The sequence below is a fragment of the Tamandua tetradactyla genome, chromosome 2 (assembly GCF_023851605.1).
Source record: "Tamandua tetradactyla isolate mTamTet1 chromosome 2, mTamTet1.pri, whole genome shotgun sequence".
NCBI lineage: Eukaryota > Metazoa > Chordata > Mammalia > Pilosa > Myrmecophagidae > Tamandua > Tamandua tetradactyla.
Genome location: NC_135328.1, coordinates 97513231 through 97531085, shown reverse-complemented (window position 1 = coordinate 97531085; position 17855 = coordinate 97513231). Strand labels below are relative to the sequence as shown.

Below are 17855 nucleotides of genomic sequence, written 5' to 3'. Positions count from 1 at the left end.
GGTATATACCAAGTAGTGCTATTTCTTGGTTATAGGGAACTCAGTATTTAATTTCCTAAGGAACCTCTGAACTATCTTCTATAGTGGCTGTGCCATTGTACATTCCCACCAGCAGTGTGTAAGTGTCCCAATTTTTCCACATCCTCTCTTATATTTGTAATTTCCTGTTTGTTTAATAGCAGCCATTCTTATAGGCATAAGGTGGTATCTCATTGTAGTCTTGATCTGCATTTCCTTTAGAGCTACTGAAAATGAACATCTCTTCCTGTGCTTTTTAGCCATCTGTATTCTTCAGAAAAATGCCTATTCGTATCTTTAGCGCATTTTGTAATTGGGTTGTTTGTTCTTTTGTTGTTGAGTTGTATGCTTTCTGTATGTGTACAGAATATCAAACCTGTGATTTCAAAATGTTTTTTTCCCCATTGAGTTTGCTGCTTCTTCACCTTTTTAATCTTTTATTTATTTATTTATTTATTTTTCTCTCTTCACTTTTTTGACTAAGTCTTTTGAGATACAGAAGTATTTGATTTTGAGGAGTTCCCATTTATCTACTTTTTCTTTTGTTGCTTGTGCTTTAGGTGTAAAGTTTAGGAAGCTACCTCCTATTACTAGGTCTTGAAGATGTTTCCCTACATTTTCTTCTAGAAGCCTTTTGGTGCTAGTTCTTATATTTAGGTCTTTAGGTGTTTGATCCATTTTGAGTTAATTTCATATAGGGTGTAAGGTAAGGGTCCTCTTTTATTCTTTTGGCTATTGATATCTAATTCTCCCATGCTAATTTAGTGAAAAGACTATTTTGTCCTAGTTCAGTAGATTTGGGGGCCTTGTCCAAAATCAGTTGATCATAGATTTGGTGGTCTATTTCTGCACTCTGTTGGATTCCATTGTTCAATACTTCTATCTTTGTGCCATTACCATGCTGTTTTGACCACTGTGATTTTATAGTAAGTTTTTAAGTCAGGAAGAGTTAATCCTCCCACTTCATTCTTCTTTTTTTAGGTGCTTTAGCTATTTGGGGTCTCTTTCTGTTCCTGATGAATTTGGTAACTAGCTTTTCCAAGTCTTCAAAGTAGGTTGTTGGAATTGTGATTGGTACTGCATTGAATCTGTAGATCAATTTGGGTAGAATTGGCATCTTAACTATATTTACTCTTCCTGTCCATGAGCAGTGAATGTCTTTCCACCTATTTGGATCTTCTTTGATTTCTTTTAGCAATGTTATGTAGTTTTATGTGTACAAGTCCTTTGTGTCCCTAGTTAAGTTCATTCCTAAGTACTTGATTCTTTTAGTTGCTATTTGGCATGGAATTTTTCCTTAATTGACTCCTCAGTTACGTCATTGCTTATGTATAGAAATGTTACTGGTTTTTTTGTTTTGTTTTGTTTGTTTGTTTGTGTTTGGGCAAGCACTGTGAATCAAATCTGGGTTTCTGGCATTACTGATTTTTGCACATCAATTTTATATCCTGCCATCTTGCTCACTTTGTTTATTAGCTCAAGTAACTTTGTTGTAGACTTCTCAGGACTTTCCAAATATAGTACCATGTCATATGCAAATAATGAAAGTTTTACTTTCTTTCTTTCCAGTTTGGATACCTTTTATTTCTTTTTCCTGTCTGATTGTTCTAGTTAGAACTTAGTACAGTATTGTATAATAGTGGTGACAGAGGGCATCCTTGTCTTGTTCCTGATCTTAGGGGAAAAGTTTTCAGTTTTTCTCCATTGAGCAGAATGCTGACTAGTGGTTTTTCATATATATCCCTTATCATATTGAGGAGATTATCTATGGATTCTCTATCTTTTGCAGTGTTTTTATCAGAAAAGGATGTTGAATTTTGTTGAATGCTTTTTCAGCATCAATTGAGATGATCATGTGATTTTTCCCTTTTGATTTGTTAATGTACTGTATTACATTAATTAATTTCCTTGTGTTAAACCATCCTTGCATTCCTGGTATAAACCCCACTTGATCATGGTGTACAATTCTTTTAATGTGTTGTTGGATTTGATTTGCTAGTATTTTGTTGACAATTTTTGCATCTATGTTCATTAGGGAGATTGGCCTCTAGTTCTCCTTTCTTATAGCATCTTTATCCAATTTTGGTATTAAAATGGTATTAGCTTCATAAAATGAGTTAGGTAGTGTTCCTTTTTCCACAATTTTTTTGAAAAAGTTTGAGCAGGAATCATGTTAGTTCTTTTTGGAATGTTTAATAGAATTCCCCTGTGAAGCCATCTCGTCCTGGGCTTTTCTTTGTAGGAAGATTCTTGATGACTGATTGAATCTGAAATCTCTTTACTTGTGGAGATTTTCTATTTCTTCCTGAATCAGTGAAGCTTGTTTGCGTGTTTCCAGGAATTTGTCCATTTCATCTAAGTTGTCTAATTTGTTGGCGTATAGTTTTTCATAGTATCATCTTATTTCTTTTACTTCTTCAGGGTCTGTGATAACAATCTCCCTTTCATTTCTGATTTTGTTTATTTACATCCTCTCTTTTTTTTTTCTTGGTCAACCTTCCTAGTGGTCCCTCGAGTTTATTGATTTTCTCAAAAACCAACTTTTGGTTTTATTGATTCTTTCTGTTGCTCTTTTGTTCTCCCATTCATTTAGCTCAACTTTAATCTTTGTTATTTCTCTTCTTCTGTTTGCTTTGGGGTTAGTTTGCTGTTCTTTCTCAAGTTCCTCCAGTTGCACAACTGCTCATATTTTATCAACTTCCTGTTCACTGTTATACTGGCATTCACTAATTTCCTATACTGGGGACAACATGCTTAAATACCTACATAAGCCAGAAAGGAGAAGCACTTTAAAGCATAAAACATATCAGAGAGAAGGGTAGTAGGAGCTTCGGTCTGCTGCAAGAAATGACCATCAAAAGGGGGCCACCACTATTCAGCTCCAGCCAGTTGTTGCCATAGGAAATGTAGGTTCCATGTTGCCAGATTTCCAGATTTTTCTAGAGAAGCAAGAGTCAAAATTTTTATGTGGAATTTCTCAATTATTTAAAATGCCATGCAAATCATGCTAAAATAGTGGCAAGCCACTACTTTACAATGTGGTTAAATTAATCAGCTTTTTATGATAGATGTCTGGACTTTTGTGTATGACACATTATAAAATATTCTCCTGATCACTGACAGCTTCACAGAGGGACAACTTTTCCCTAACTCTGGCACCTAAATTATTGTGGTCAGAGGTGATAGCTTACTTTTCTGCTTTTTTGTAGCTCCTGTCACAATATAAGACATGTATCAGATATTCAATGAAAAGTTTTGATTTGACTATTCATACTTCCCTCCCCCCCACCCCCAACAGAGCTGCTCCTAACTCACCCATAAAAGAAGTATGGAACATACACAGTATGTAAGGTGACTAACTTGTCTCAGAAATTCCCTCAGGCCCAGACAAAGTAGGACAGTTGGTCACCCTCATACGCTTATTGGGTCCTTCTGTATACTGCTGTGCAGCCAGTATTTCCACAGTGGAATTTCTGCTTAGGTCCATTTGATCCCACTTAAATGTGATCTTGATCTTGCATGTTGTACTCTAGAGCACCATGGATCCCAAGTGATTTCTCCCACCTTATAAGGATGGTGTCCACCCAGCACTACTTTTAAATTAATGTTAAGTATTGATTTGTTAGTCTCTCTATTAAACATATAGAATCAGTTCAGCTGGTTTATCCTCCCTGCCAGGCAGGAGTCCTTCTGCAGCATTTCTGCCAGGCCCCAAGTCTCTACGTGTATCAGCGGGTTCAGGAGGTACCTGGTGTATTGAACAGCCCCAATTGTTGTAAGTATCCTTATAGTTTTCACCCATTTGTCTTTGGTCACATTTTTCCTTCTATGTCCTTAAATATTTCAATATGATTCCATGTATTTTTTTGATTACCCATTTCCCTAGTAGATGAACTTCACTGTCTCCTTGAAATATGTACTCTGATTTCAGTGCCACACTCCAGGAAGCACTTACTATATGTGACATACTTTTCTGGGTCCTTTATGTTTCAGGGGCGATCTCTTATCTACACTTTCAAATCCCAAAGACCTGAAAAACAAACTTTTCAGAACTCATTTGAATCTGACCTGAATTGAGTGAGGCTATTTATAGTCATTATGGTGTGTGTGACTAGTCCCATGTTTTTCTTGCAGAAATATCATTGTGTTTGATTTTAGGGTACTCCTCTTATGTCAGTAGAAATGTTATGCAATTACGCCATATTACTTTTCTAAAAATTGGAGAAAAAAAAAAAAAAGAATTTTGAAACACATCTGGCCCCAAAAGTTTTTGGATGATAAATTGTGGAATTGTGTTAACATTCTTCACTCATCCAACAATCCTATGGTATTATTTCCCCCATAAAATTTTGTCATTTTAATGACAAAATCAATCCAAAGAGAGGTTAAAGAACTAACCTCAGGTGTCCCAGGTGATAATACTGCACCTGGGTTTAATACTCAGCCAGAGTGTGGCCCTAAATCGACTGTGTTATACAGTTTCTCAGAATACTGTACAAAGCAGACCTGTCTTCTGTTTTATGGGCCAGATGGTTTGGTCGCTTTTATTATTTATTCTCAAAGACATAGGACTCACAAGTTATAGTGCTGACAAGAACCTTTGAAGCTCTCTGTTTTACTTTCATGGCTGCTAAAGCAAATACCATTCAATGGGTTGACTTAATAATAGGAATTTATTGGCTAACAGTTTTGAGGATGGGAGAAGTCCAAATTGAGGTATTGGCAAAGAGAAGCTTTCTCCGTGAAGACTGGCATTCTGGGACTGGCTGCTGGCAATCCTTGGGGTTCCTTCAGTTTTCCTTCACACAGTGATGTCCTAGCTTTTTTCTTTGGGTTCTGCAACATCCTGCTTCTAGCTTCCTATGAATTCCTTGCCATCTGACTTTTACTTTGTTTATGAAGAACTCCAGTAATCTGGATTAAAGCACAATCCGATTCAGTTGGATCACACCTTAACTGAAGTAACATCTTGAAGAGATCTTATTTATGAAGGATCCGTACCCACCAAAATACAAACCAAGACCAAGAACACGTCTAAACTGGGGTACGCAATCACTTCACCACAGTCTCCAAAATAACTCTTTAATTTTGCAAAGAAACAAACTAAAATTTAGAGATGAAATGAACTGTTGAACCTGTGACTCTTGGGCACATAATTCAGTACTATTTTTATTTCAAAGTTTTGTCAAATCTTTGATGATATTAATGTTACTGGACAAAGGCCACAGGTTCTTTTGCCTGACACACTCAATGAGCAATTCCTGAGACACTGGAGTTTTAAAGAGATAAAGAGTTTATTACTAGGCACATAGCAGGAGAGCAGATGGCCTATCTGCCCAAAATCTGTCTCCCCAAACTGCAATAATTCTGATAGTTTTATTAGAGTAAAAGATGGGCAGGGTTTAGGATAATGAGCACAGTGGTCCCAGATGATGTTATTAGAGGTGATCTGATTGTTGAGCATGTACAGATTGATTACATGCTAAGTCACGGAACATATGTAAGAAAATGGCAGAATGAGGGATAGGTGACTTGTAGGTTAAAGTCTAAGCTACTGCACATGTCAGGCAGGCCCTCTTTGGTTAGATCCAGTCTTGGTTACCAAGATAACTTTGGATTTGTGGTGGGTTAGTTCTGGGCTGATCCAAGACCCTTCATTAACAGACATTAGGGGCTGTCTTCAGTGATACAAGACTCTGAAGTTGAAAAACTGGATAAATGGGTACAAATAAAGGTTAGTCACAAGGTTTTTAAATAGTCTCAAGGGTACAGGATAAAAGCTGTGCGATCATTATCAGAGATCAAGGCAGCTGGATTACAATGTAGAGATTTCAGGAATTTCCCTCTGTCTACTCCATTATACCAGAAAGCAAAAGGAAATATCTATATAGTGATTCAGAAATCAAAATCATCCCTTAAATTCTGATTTCTTGGTTACACTAAGATATACAGCTAACGTGATTACTCTTTGCAAAAAAGGAAATAATGTTAGTTTGTCATGACTAAGTCTTATTCAACCCCTGCTGATTACTGTTTTCTTCTCCGAGTATTCTAAAACCATCTTTTTTTTTTTTCTTCAATGGGTAGGTACTGGAAATCGAACCCGGGTCTCCGGCATGGCAGGCAAGAACCCTGCCACTGAGCCACCATGACCCGCCCTTCTCAAACCATCTTTTAAAATAAGCGAAGTTTGTCTTCTGAAATTTATCCCATTCTTTATAATTTCCGAGAAATTTCCCTTGGGGCTCAAATTAGAATGGCAGACCCTTAAAAATAGTGTTGGGATCTCCTGTTTTTATGGTTTTCTTTTCTTCTTCTTCTTCTTTTTTTTTTTTTTTAGTGGTGGAGAAAGGAGCAGCTGTGAGAGAGAAGAGGAAGGGGGAAAGAGAGGAAGAGAAAAGGTATCATAGTGATCCCCTCACTGTCTTAAGACTGCTGTGAGTGGAAGCCTGCATGTGCATTGATGGAGGAACACCCTCCTTAGTGCAAACCTCACATCCATCCCCACCTCCCTTCTCTCCTTCCCTCCGCCATCCAAATGCAGGGGGGTGCATTTTAAGCTTTTAACACCCAAATGAATTAAATATTAGTTAAATAAGAAAGAAGAGACTCAGGTCAAATGTGGGATAGAAGAGGCTGGGAGGGAAGTAGATGAGAGGGTGGAGAAAGGAAAGGCGCTGGCCACTGACTAAAGTCCCAAGAGAACCTTTGGCTCTTTCCCCTCCCTACTGACTCACTCTGATTGTGACAATCAAGGAAATCCACATTTGTGTTTTAAATTGTAGCTTTATTGAGATATAATTTCCATACCATACAGTTTACCCATTTAAAGTGTACCATTCATCCAAAGTGGTTTTTAGCATATTCACAAAATTGGGCAACCATTGCCACAATCAATTTTCATCACATCAAAAAGAAGCTGTGTACCCATTGGCAGTCACTCCCCACTGCCCCTCAGACTCCCCAGCTCTAGGCAACCCGCTAATCTACTCTCTCTTTCTATGGATATATTTTGTTTTATTGGAGATTCAGTGTCCACATGTATTTGGTCTGAAAGGTTGAATTCAAACCATTGGTTTGGTTTTCTCAGTAGTTTCAACTGGGTTACTTCTGATACTGTAGTTGCTGGACTTCTTCCCTCTTTTTTCTTGTGCTTCTGGACTTATCACCTCTGTACCGTAAAAGACTGAAAGGTCCTGAAATAAATAGGTCTGCAGAAAATAGAATAGTTAAGTCACCCCATCTGTGTTTAACTAAGGTAGGAGAAGAGAATAATAGCCTTTCTCCTTGACAGTCATCTACAAAGAACAATTTCCTTATCCCCTCTAAACTTAGAAAACAGATTACTTTTACAGCAGTTTCTTGGAATTGATTTATATTTGAGCAAAAACTGAGAAGAGAAGAGTGGCATTTAGTGACAGATCTGGTTTTGAACAAGTGTTTGATTTTGGTAATCTGACTTGTGCATAAACTTAACATTGAGAATTCCCCAACCAGAATTCTTGGTTCACGTGCTTACCAAGGCACCAGAACTGAAAGATGGTTTGCATCTATCTCTGTGAACTGCCAGCTGATAGATTTCTCCGTCTTGAAAAATTGAAGCCATGCAAGAACTTTGGTGGCAGGTAATTCTATCTTTTTTTTTTTTTGCATGGGCAGGCACCGGGAATTGAACCCGGGTCTCTGACATGGCAGGCAAGAACTCTGCCTGCTGAGCCACTGTGGCCCACCCTGGTGGCAGGTAATTCTTATTTGAAATTCTAAAGGTATATTAATTATTTTCTATGCCCTTCTCTTTTTCCCTTACCCTCTGGAAAGCTTCTACAAAAGATGAAAGAGAGTTAATGCTTCCTTTGATATTTTGAGAGTTTTATTTTTGTGCCTGTCCTTGGCAACCTTTCCTCTCTGTAAAGCCACTTTCGGAATGATAGCAAGGGTAAGTATCCCCTGTGTTCTAGAAGATTTTTTTTAATGCATGCTTACAACTGAGTAAATTTATTTTTTTTCTTGCTTATTAAATATGTTAGGAAGTTTTTTATTTAAAAAAAAAAAAGGTAACCCTATTTGGTAACAAAAATAGCTGAGGGAAGGTCATTTTTAAGCCTAAGGTTATGTCACAATTTGGAAAGAACTTATGCTTTAACACAAAAGTTTTGTGCTGAGGATGCGGAGTGATATTCTCCCACCTGTAGCCTTTGAAATCTCATGCAGATTTTTTGTGTATCTGCATATATATTCATTTTCATTGATAATGGTCCCTGGCTTTCTTTTCAAAGCCACTGCCTTAAAATATCTTTTTGATGACTAATTTTTTACAGAAATTGTTTTATCATCTGCTCTTTGCTATTTAAAAACAACTTAACAGTAGTTAACTCTTTAAAATAGATTTCTTTGGCAGAGTAAGACCCTTTTTGAAATGTTATTGCTATTATTTTTTTAACTTTATGATCTAGCCAAAATTTTTCCAAACTCTAGGGGATTGCTCCCACAATAAGGATTAAAAACAAAGTATCTTAATGTAAATGGATTGGACTTGGCTTTGATTTGCTTTGCATGTGGGAAAATGTATATTTAATACAGGTGTGGTGTGTTATTACATAGGGCATGATTCATTATTAGCCTTGATGGTATGAATACTCTATAGGCAGGATCTGGTAAAGTCAGGCTTTGTAACCTTTCTCTGTAAGTAGAGGGAAAAGAAGAAAAGCAGATCCTGGTCTGATAGGTCTGGAGACTAAGCTGTGTTGTCCTCTGGGAAAGCAGTTAAACAAAGCTCAGATTTTTAAATAGATGTGGTCACCATAGTTTCAGTCAAGAGGATGAGTACCTGTGATTTTTGTGCTACTCTTGTGAAGTTGCATCAGTTTTCATTAACCTAAGTAAAAAAGGGATCTAGTTCTCTGCAATCTTTAGGAGCTTAAGAATTAGTTCTTAAGTTAATAATAAGTGAAATAATAGAGGTCACATTTATAAGAAATGGAACTTCTAATGTTTTAAAATTAGTATATATGCATTGGTCTACACAATGAAAACAAGGTAAAGGGTGAAGAAATTATCTCATGATCTGACCTCAGATTATGACTTGGCTAAAAAGAAAATGAAAACATGTATTTCCACAAACATTTGTTGAATGCCTACCACATGCTGGACACCGGATTTGACTAGGTGCAAGAATAATAAGGGAAATACAAATCAAAACCACAATGAGATGCCATTTTATACCCAGTAGGATGGCTTGGATGTGGAGAAATCAGAAACTTCATAGACCTTTGGTAAGAATATAAAATGGTACAGCATAGAGTTACCATTTGACCCAGCAATTTTACCCATAGGCATAGATCCTAGAGAAATGAAAACACATGTTCACCCAAAAACTTGTGCCTTTTTTTTTGCCCCCCACATAAGCAGGCACCAGGAATCGAACCTGGGTTTCCAGCATGGCTGGTGAGAATTCTGCCACTGAGCCACCATGGCCCACTTGTGCCTTTTTGAAGCAACCCACGTGGCCTTATTATTTGACCTGGGCTATGGAAGAAAAAAACAAAAACAAATTTAGTTGTACCATAAGTAAAAGAGAGTGAATTGGCCATGAGTTTATATTTTCTCTAGTTCAACTGTTTATTTCATTATTTTTTTGTCCTTCAGTATTCCAAGTAGAGTGACTTGACAACTAAATTCCGAGTACTTCTTGATATTATAAATAAGTATGCTGTATTATTTATTAGACTAGTGAAATATTAGAAATAAGCAATTGCAGCAACTTAAATTTAAGAAGACCCTATCACTGTATATCTCTTTGGGTTTTTTTCCTGTCTTTCCCTGAAGCCTAATCAATCCATTATACCTGTTTATTCTTGGCAATGTTTGCATTCCAAATTAGTGGAAGCTACAGAAAATAAATGCAGTTTTTCAGTGTCCATACTCTTTTCTTTTATGAATATATATATATATATATTATATATATATTTAAATCCATGTTCCCCCCTTTCTCCCTTTTAAATAACTCCAGTTTGCTTTGAGGGAGTGGTGTGGAGGAGAAACCTCAGTATATTTGTGCACGTCCTCAGATTCAAACAAGGGAAAGCAAAATAAGAGAAATGTTCATAGCAAAAGTCCTTACCCACATTCTCATAATGTTCCAAGCTATTTTTTTTCTCGTTGACTCAGAAGAACAAATAGTGAAGGAAGTGCTGAACGAACTCAGTTCTTCTGGCCCATACTTAAATATAGCAGAGAGATGAAATAGGAGTCTCAATCCAAGATCCTCAGTGTGTGGTTTTGACAAAATGTTTTTCACAGAGGTACTGTTGAAGACCAAGGAAATCAAGTAGAAAACTAAAGGAACCAGTGGATCCCAGGACATTACAACCTACAGCTAACCTATAGGAGACCACCATTTCTCAGTGTTCCTTTTCCTTCAAGCTGTATTAAATATATAGTAGTAAGCTCCTTGTTTTGTTCATTTTTCTCTACTAGCATCTACTCAGTGTGTATGAAAAATGTGCCAGATATAGAGGATTTGTCTTCTCTGGGACATAATGTTGGAAACTACATATGAAAATAAGAATGTACAATCTTCTTATGGAATGTATCCATTCAAAATATTATTTTTAATTAACTTAAGTACAAATGATGTTTGAACATCCCCTGTCCTAGGCTCTGAGTACCACGTATTCAGAAAACCAAGATGACCTAAGCATTGCACTTGCAAACCTAAAAGCCCAGTGGGGAAGAAGGTCACACTAGGAACAGAAGTACAGTACAACAAGCACTGTCAGAAACTCAGTTTCTCACATGCCAAGTGGAGCTCACTTCTCTGAACTTCAGTAGCTTTATCTTTTGTGGGGGGGGGTACAGAATATCTCATAAAACTGTTTCATATAGCTTAGCCAACATGGTGCGTGTGAAACATTATAAAATTATTAAGCTGCAGACATTTCTGTTGTCATGTTTCCTTTAAAATAGAAACTGTGAGAATTTTTATCCTGAAATCATGTAAATAATCCAGTTGTGAGGCTCCAGTTAAAGTGAGGGAAATAACATACCTCAATTGCAGACAGCATGCCGTTCCCAGGAGAATGTGTGAGAGTACGTTATTGGGAGCCTGCCATGCCCAGAACCATTTTATTGGCATTTATGCTAAGTTGTGATGACATTAGGAATAGCATAGCTTTGTTTGACTCAAAACATTATTGCCAGCCTTTCTTAGCATCCACACTAAGTGTGTTTTTATATCTCATAAATAAAAATGTATTGAGTCTTTTGGCTAGGGATACTGATATCTCTATTTGTAGTTGGTATCTGGAGGGTCTTTATAGTAATATCCCAGTGTTTCTAATTTTTTACTCTTCCCCTACCCCTTTTTCCATTAGTTCTTTAAAGTTCGGGAGATTGCATATCCTAGTTTGCCTGGGACAGCCCCAGTTTATGCCTGTTGCCCTGGCATCCCATCCAGTTTAACATTTTAACACTCTCAAAAGTGTCCCAATTTGGACTATAAATTATCTGGTCTCCCTGGCTCAAGGCATCCTGGGATGCACCTTATAGGTTTAAGTCAGTAGCATGTGGTTGTAGTTTCACGTCATAGCAGGTTTCCTAATGAGCTGGTAAGACTAAAGCATGTCTTTATTCATGCTGACACAGAACAGTTGCTCAAATACTTCAACAGTTTTCACTGTAATATGGCTTATTGGAGCTTGAAGATTGACATTCCTTTTTAAAGGCCCATCAAGATTTGCATTCACGGTGAGCATATGCATTAAGAAAGAATCAATCCTGTTTTTGACCATCAGTCACCCATGGTAGCCACCCAAGGTGGGTTTAGAACATGTCTGTCACCCCTTCCTACCGTTATGGCTCTCCTGGCTGTAATGGCCCAAGGGGATGGGGAGCAGGACGTGGGTTGGAAGGATAGGCACTACATTACAGCATCTCTGCTTCCTCCAGCCCCGGCTTTAGAATGGGAAGTTAGGCTTGGAAAAGGCCAAAAGCTTCAAGGGAGAAAGGTTTGCAGTACTGTGTTTGTCACAGCAAGGGGGAAGGTACCACTTTGTGTCACTACTTCTAATCCCCACTACAATGAAATGAAACTGTCCTTCCATCTCACAATGATACTAAATTTGTGTAAAGTTCAAGGAGTGCTTTACTATTTTAGTATGTGCAATTCCAGTATTTTTATAGCAGGGCATGTATATTTCCCCCTACATTCCTGGTTCTCTTCTTTCTGTGGCTTACCAGCTTTTTCCCTAAGCAGTTGCTTGGTTTGGGGGTGTGTGTGTGTGCATACTGTGTGTCAGATGTCTCTTGGGAGGATAAAGGAGTCCTGGTTCCAGAGATACCTTGGATCTAACTGTGTACTTGACTAAGCGTGTTTTCTCAATACAGTGACCTCTTCTGCCTTAGGATAGAAGTCTGGAATTTATTACATCCCTATTCTGACTAATTCATTACGTATCAACCTCCATAAAATGTAGTGGATAGTGAAGCCAGTTTAACTTAGAAATTTCTCACCCTTGGACTTTTGCATAAAATAATAAAAAATTATCTATACAGAACCCATTAATCCCCCAGAGACTCTGCTCATATTACATACAGGAGTTGAGTTTTATAAAATATAGATTGTCCTGAGCCAAGGATAAAGAATAAACATAGAATCCTGTGTTGAACAACTCATATTGCCATGTTAAATTCAAACCCAGTAGAAAACACATTAATTATGTAGAGGAATTTTTGGTACATTCTTTTGAGGGTGTGTTTACTGTATTAAGAGAGTCAATTTAGGAACTGGATCCGGTTTCAGTGGCCTTTCGTTGCAGTATTAGTGAGAGTTTAAGTTGGCACCTACTTTCTAGAGGGCGAACTCACATTATACACCAAGACACATAGGCTCTATCTTTTCATTTCCCAAATCCACTTTTTGGAATTTATCCTTAGAAAATTATTAGAGAAGTACAGAAGACTGTATGTAAAAGAATGTTCATCAAAGTGTTTGTAATATGAAAAAATTTGAAGTACCCTAATTATCAATGATAAAGCAGGGTCAAATAAAATATGGCACCAACAAGAAAGGAATTATTACGCAGCCATCAAAAAGAAGAGATACAGTTACTGTCTTAGGAAAGATGGCTACAATATAGGTTAAAAATTGTAAAATAAAAACATGTATATATATGTATGTATACATATAAGCACAGGGAGAAAAATGGGATACCGCACACTGAAATGTCAATAGTAGTGGCACTGTGACTTTTTATTTTTTATTTAGTTTTTTCTGTTTTACTTTTCTTTATTGTTGAATATTTGGTACTCTTACTTTTGGGGTGGGAGTGGGTAGGAAACTTAATTTGAAAGGGACAGAAAAAAGCCATCCGTCTGTCAGCGTGAGCTAGAGGAGGAACGAGAGCCTGGCTGGAATGCTGCGACAGTCGGCTCTGGTGCCAGGAGGAACTTCTGGTGGCAGTCAGAGCCCGTGAGGCAGGTCCTGTGTCCAGCCGACCTACACGCAGCATACCCTCAGCCTTTATTTGGCAGCATCAGCCCAGGGGATTGTTTTGTTCCCGTGGGCCCAGGATTTAGAAGAGCAGAATAAGAATATCAGGCCTAGAAGCATCCTCTGGCCCTTCACGTCCAGCTGCAAAGAATCTGACCCCCAAAGCGACCAAGTAACTTTCCCAGAGTCCCGGGGTAGTTTGTGGCCAAGTCTGAATGCGGTTTCCAGGCTCCTGGTCTAGTACAGCTGCTTTGCTTATTCCTGAGCTCTGCTGCTGGGGATGAGCCTCCGGTTCTCCAGGCATCTTTTGAGACAAGAATCTTGGGGCATCACTGGAATCTCCTCAAGGGAGAAAGAAGTTTCCAGGTAAGGGAATAAATGAATGGTTTTTCTTTCATGTCCCAGAACACTGAATTGTCCAGCTGCCTGTGTACAGATATGTGTCCAGTGAAATGAATTAAAATGCTTGGAAGTTCAGAGGTTCTTAACTTTCCTTGGGTAAAGGCCTTTTTTGAATATCTAATAAAGGCAATCAAATCTTTCCCTTGATCAATGCCTGTTTGCTAAAATCACAAAATTTTGCATTTAATTTTGGGGGTTTCAAGTACCCTCTAAAGCCTGTCCATGTATTGTAAATTTTGTTTGTCTTGTGAACCCAAGTTTTCAAGTATTTCTTTTGCATTTGGACGTTATCAAACTATGGGCTGATTTTCATGCCTTTGAGGTATAAATGTGGTCATTTTTTTTTCCCCAAATCGATTGTATGGTTAAAAAAGTGAGAGTTAGGAAGATGAATGAGCTTCATCACATTAGACAGTTATTTTTAATCTGTTAGACTGTCTTTTCAATAAAAGTAAAATTTTGTTTTATTTTTTAGAACTTGCATTTCAGTGGCAAAACTGCTTTCATTTTTGCAGTGTGTGCATCTCTGTTCCTGTCCTCATGGTCTTTTATAGTTACAACCACAGTGTGTCTTCACTACGTCCCTTCACCCTGTTCTTTGAAAGACGTCCACCCCTTCCATCTGAAAGCCAGAGTCCCCCAGGATGAGGCCAGCCCAGCATTTCTTTGTGCTTCTACCCAAAACTAGGTGTTTGGAGCAACCATTACTCTTCCAAGATAGAAAATTTTTGGAAATGGCCTAGTGCAGTGGCTCTCAAATCAGCCTGAGGACTTGTTAACACTGATCATTGGGCCCCACCCCCAGGGATTCTGAGTCAGTAACCTGTAATTTTGTGTGTCAACTTGGCTAGCTTACGGTGTCCAGTTTGGTTAAATACTGGCCTCTTTGCTGTATTTCGTAGATGGGATTAGCATCTACAGTCAGTTGATTTAAGTAAAGGAGATTTACCCTCAGCACTGTGGGTGAGCCCCATCCAGTCCGTTGGAAGTCCTCAAGGCAAGGAGGAAGGGTTTCAAGAATCTGAAGGAATTCTGCCTTGGAGACTCCATCCCCCACTCCATCCTAACCTCCCTGCAGAGCCTGACTAAGGATTTCAACATCCCTCTTCCTGGAATCTCCAGCCTCTGACCTGTAGAATTCGGACGTTCCAGTCCCCATAGCTGCAGGAGCCAATTCCCCATAAATCTCTCTTGCTGTCTGTTGCTCTCTCTCACTCTTCTCTCGCTCTCTCTCCCGATACACACATACACACACACACACACAGAGATACACATGTTACACATACACGCGCACACACATGCACCTATAACATGCACACACATTCTGTTGGTTCTCTTTCTCTGGAGAACCCTGACTACTGATCCAGAGTCCAAGAATCTCATCGTCTCTAACCAGTTCCCGGGTGAAGCTGCTGCTGTCACACTTTGAGACCCAGTGGCCCAGTCAGTAGGGATCCCATAAGTCAGTCCACTTCCCAAACTTCTTTAATAACAGGAATCATCTGGAGATTTATAAAAATACAAATTTCAACCCTAGCCCAGACTCACTGAACCTGAACCTCAGTGGGGGAAAGGTCTCGGGGTGCTGTATAGTCAGATTTTGAGGAAACAGTATTGTTTAAGGTAAACTCGGCCGTCTAGCATCACTTATTTCCAAGACAAGCCTTGGGGCAGTAAGAGTTAATCACTATTCTAAGCCAGTTCCCTCATTCATGCCATACTTTGACCCTGTAATGCCCTCAGTCCCTACAAGTGGATCTCCTAGCTTCATCCTCATTTTTGGTCATTGATCAGTAATTAAATTTGAAGAAATTTAAGTCAGCCTTATAAAAATAAATACTTTTATTTCAGATGCAAATATGTTATGCAAAGAGGTACCAGACTGCCTGCCTTCCTTGAACTTCCTAAAGTTTTGCCGAGTTCGTTTTTTATGAGCATGGTCACAATGTGGGCTTCTCCCTAACACAGCTCTGTCCACCCCTGGAGCCACTGAGGTCTTTAGTGGCCATCCTCAGTTTGTAAAGCACAGTGACTGTGCCACACCCACACCACCGCTCGGTGTCACGGTGCCCCCACCCCACCCTGCAGCAGGTTCTTACAAACCTCTCCCAGTGGCTTCTTCCTGGCTGCACTGTTGAGACACCCCAAAGACCAAGCTCCCACAAACCACCAGTCAAAACCCAATCTCTGCTGGTGGGGCCCAGCGTATGGGGAGCTTGTTAAACTTCCACAGGTGATTCTGATCCTTAGTGATCATTGAAAACCACTGAATTTAGACTTTCAAGAGAAAAGAATTCTTGATTCCTGTCCTTACTCCTCTCAGCATCTACGTTTATAGTCCTCACACTTTAGCCTGTGTCAGAAGCACTTTTGTCAAAACACAGATTGCTGGGACGTGCTCTCCTCCCAGTGTCTGATTCATTAGGAGTGGGCGTGGGTGTGGGTGGGTGTGAGAGAGAGAAAATGAGAATGAACTTGCATTTCTAACAGGTTCCCAGGTGATGCTGTTGGTCTGGCAACATTCACTTTGGGGACCACTGAAATAGAACAGTGACTCTCAAACACAGCACATGGGAAGTCTTGGGAAGCTTTATACATATCTATGCCTGGGTCCCACCTCCAAGAGGAATTTAATTCGTCTGTGGTGGGGCCTGGCATAGGACAGTAATTCCAGGGATCAGCCGAGGCTGTGAACCACTGCTTTGGGTTCCTCAGAGTAGGGGTAACAGGTTAGAAAGCTTCTACTCTTTGGGGAAAATGGGGCTGAACCAGGGCTTCTCACGCTTGAATGCACATGTGAATCCCTTGGAGATGTTATTAAAATGCAGATTCTAATACTGTAGGTCTGGCGTGGGGCCCAAGAGTCTGCATTTAAGTAAAAACAGATGCTGCTTCTGTTGGCCTGGGGAGCACACCTTAAGTAGCCAGGGGATTAGGTAGTATTAACAAACCCATCAAAATCCTTGTGGATACATATTTTTAAATATTTATTTTAAAAAGTATATATTAGAACATATAAAAGCAACGCTTCAGTCTCTTTAAATCTGTAATAACAGACATTTTGCCGTTAATAAACATTTACCATTCCTTGCTGGGTAGAAAGTTTTTGCCTCTTCTCTGCTACCAACCCCTGCACAACGCCCCCCACCCCCGCACAGTTTCAACCAAATGTTTATGAATTAATTTTTCTTTGGTATGATACACACAAACTAAAATATATTCTTCCCCCCTCTCTATCTAGATCCTAATTTCATTTTAAGCTTTCTAGCTTCCTCCTTGCTCGCGTGCTGCCCATTGGCTGCTTTTGTCTCTGTAGTTTACCTCAGAGTGCACACTCTTGGGGAGTCAGCCTTCTGACGTGGCTCCGGCCTGTTTCTTTTCTACCTTGAGCCCAGTCTCTCCAGCCTGGCTTGGGGGTAAAGTCTTTCTCAGGCAGGACAGACGCTATGGAGATCTTCCTAATGTGGTGAGGTTGAGACATCGCTGTCACAGCTGTTTGGAAGGAGGAACGAGAAGTGGGGAAAGGATGGGTCAGGACTTCTGAAGGAGGAGAAACGGTGGACTTTTTGCTTCCTTTGACCCGTTGGATTTTTCCAGCTGAACATGACAAACGATGGATGGTTGATGACAACTGAGTTGGCCCTCAGAGGAAACTTCTGGCCTTTTGGAATTGGCCAGATTGTTACTGGGCAAAGGCAGTGGATTCTTTTGCCTGATATACTCAAATGACCAGTTCCTGAGACACCAGGGTTTCAAAGAGAGGAAGAGTTTATTACTAGGTGCATAGTAGGAGATCAGATGGCCTATTGGCCCAAAATCTGTCTCCCCAAACTGCAGTCATTTATTAGAAAAGAGGATGGGCAGGGCTTTTGGATAATGAGCACGGTGGCCCCAGATGATGTCATTAGAGGTGATCCAGTTATTGAGCATATGCAGATTGGTTCAT

At 39.3% G+C, this 17855-nt stretch overlaps 1 protein-coding gene across 11 annotated transcripts in view; it reads left to right on the top strand.

Annotated features, from left to right (window-relative positions):
* Positions 1-17855, top strand: part of KANK1 (KN motif and ankyrin repeat domains 1) — a 227983-nt gene that overhangs the window by 134767 nt on the left and 75361 nt on the right. The window contains exon 4 of one of the 11 annotated variants that reach the window (XM_077148326.1): positions 6359-6419. The exons of 8 other annotated variants lie outside the window; for them this stretch is intronic. The gene's annotated coding sequence lies outside the window, so the exon portion shown is untranslated. Of the gene's footprint in view, positions 1-3648; positions 3794-6358; positions 6420-7740; positions 7760-17855 lie in introns of those variants that run through there. 2 more of the 11 variants (XM_077148328.1, XM_077148329.1) reach the window with 2 other exon arrangements.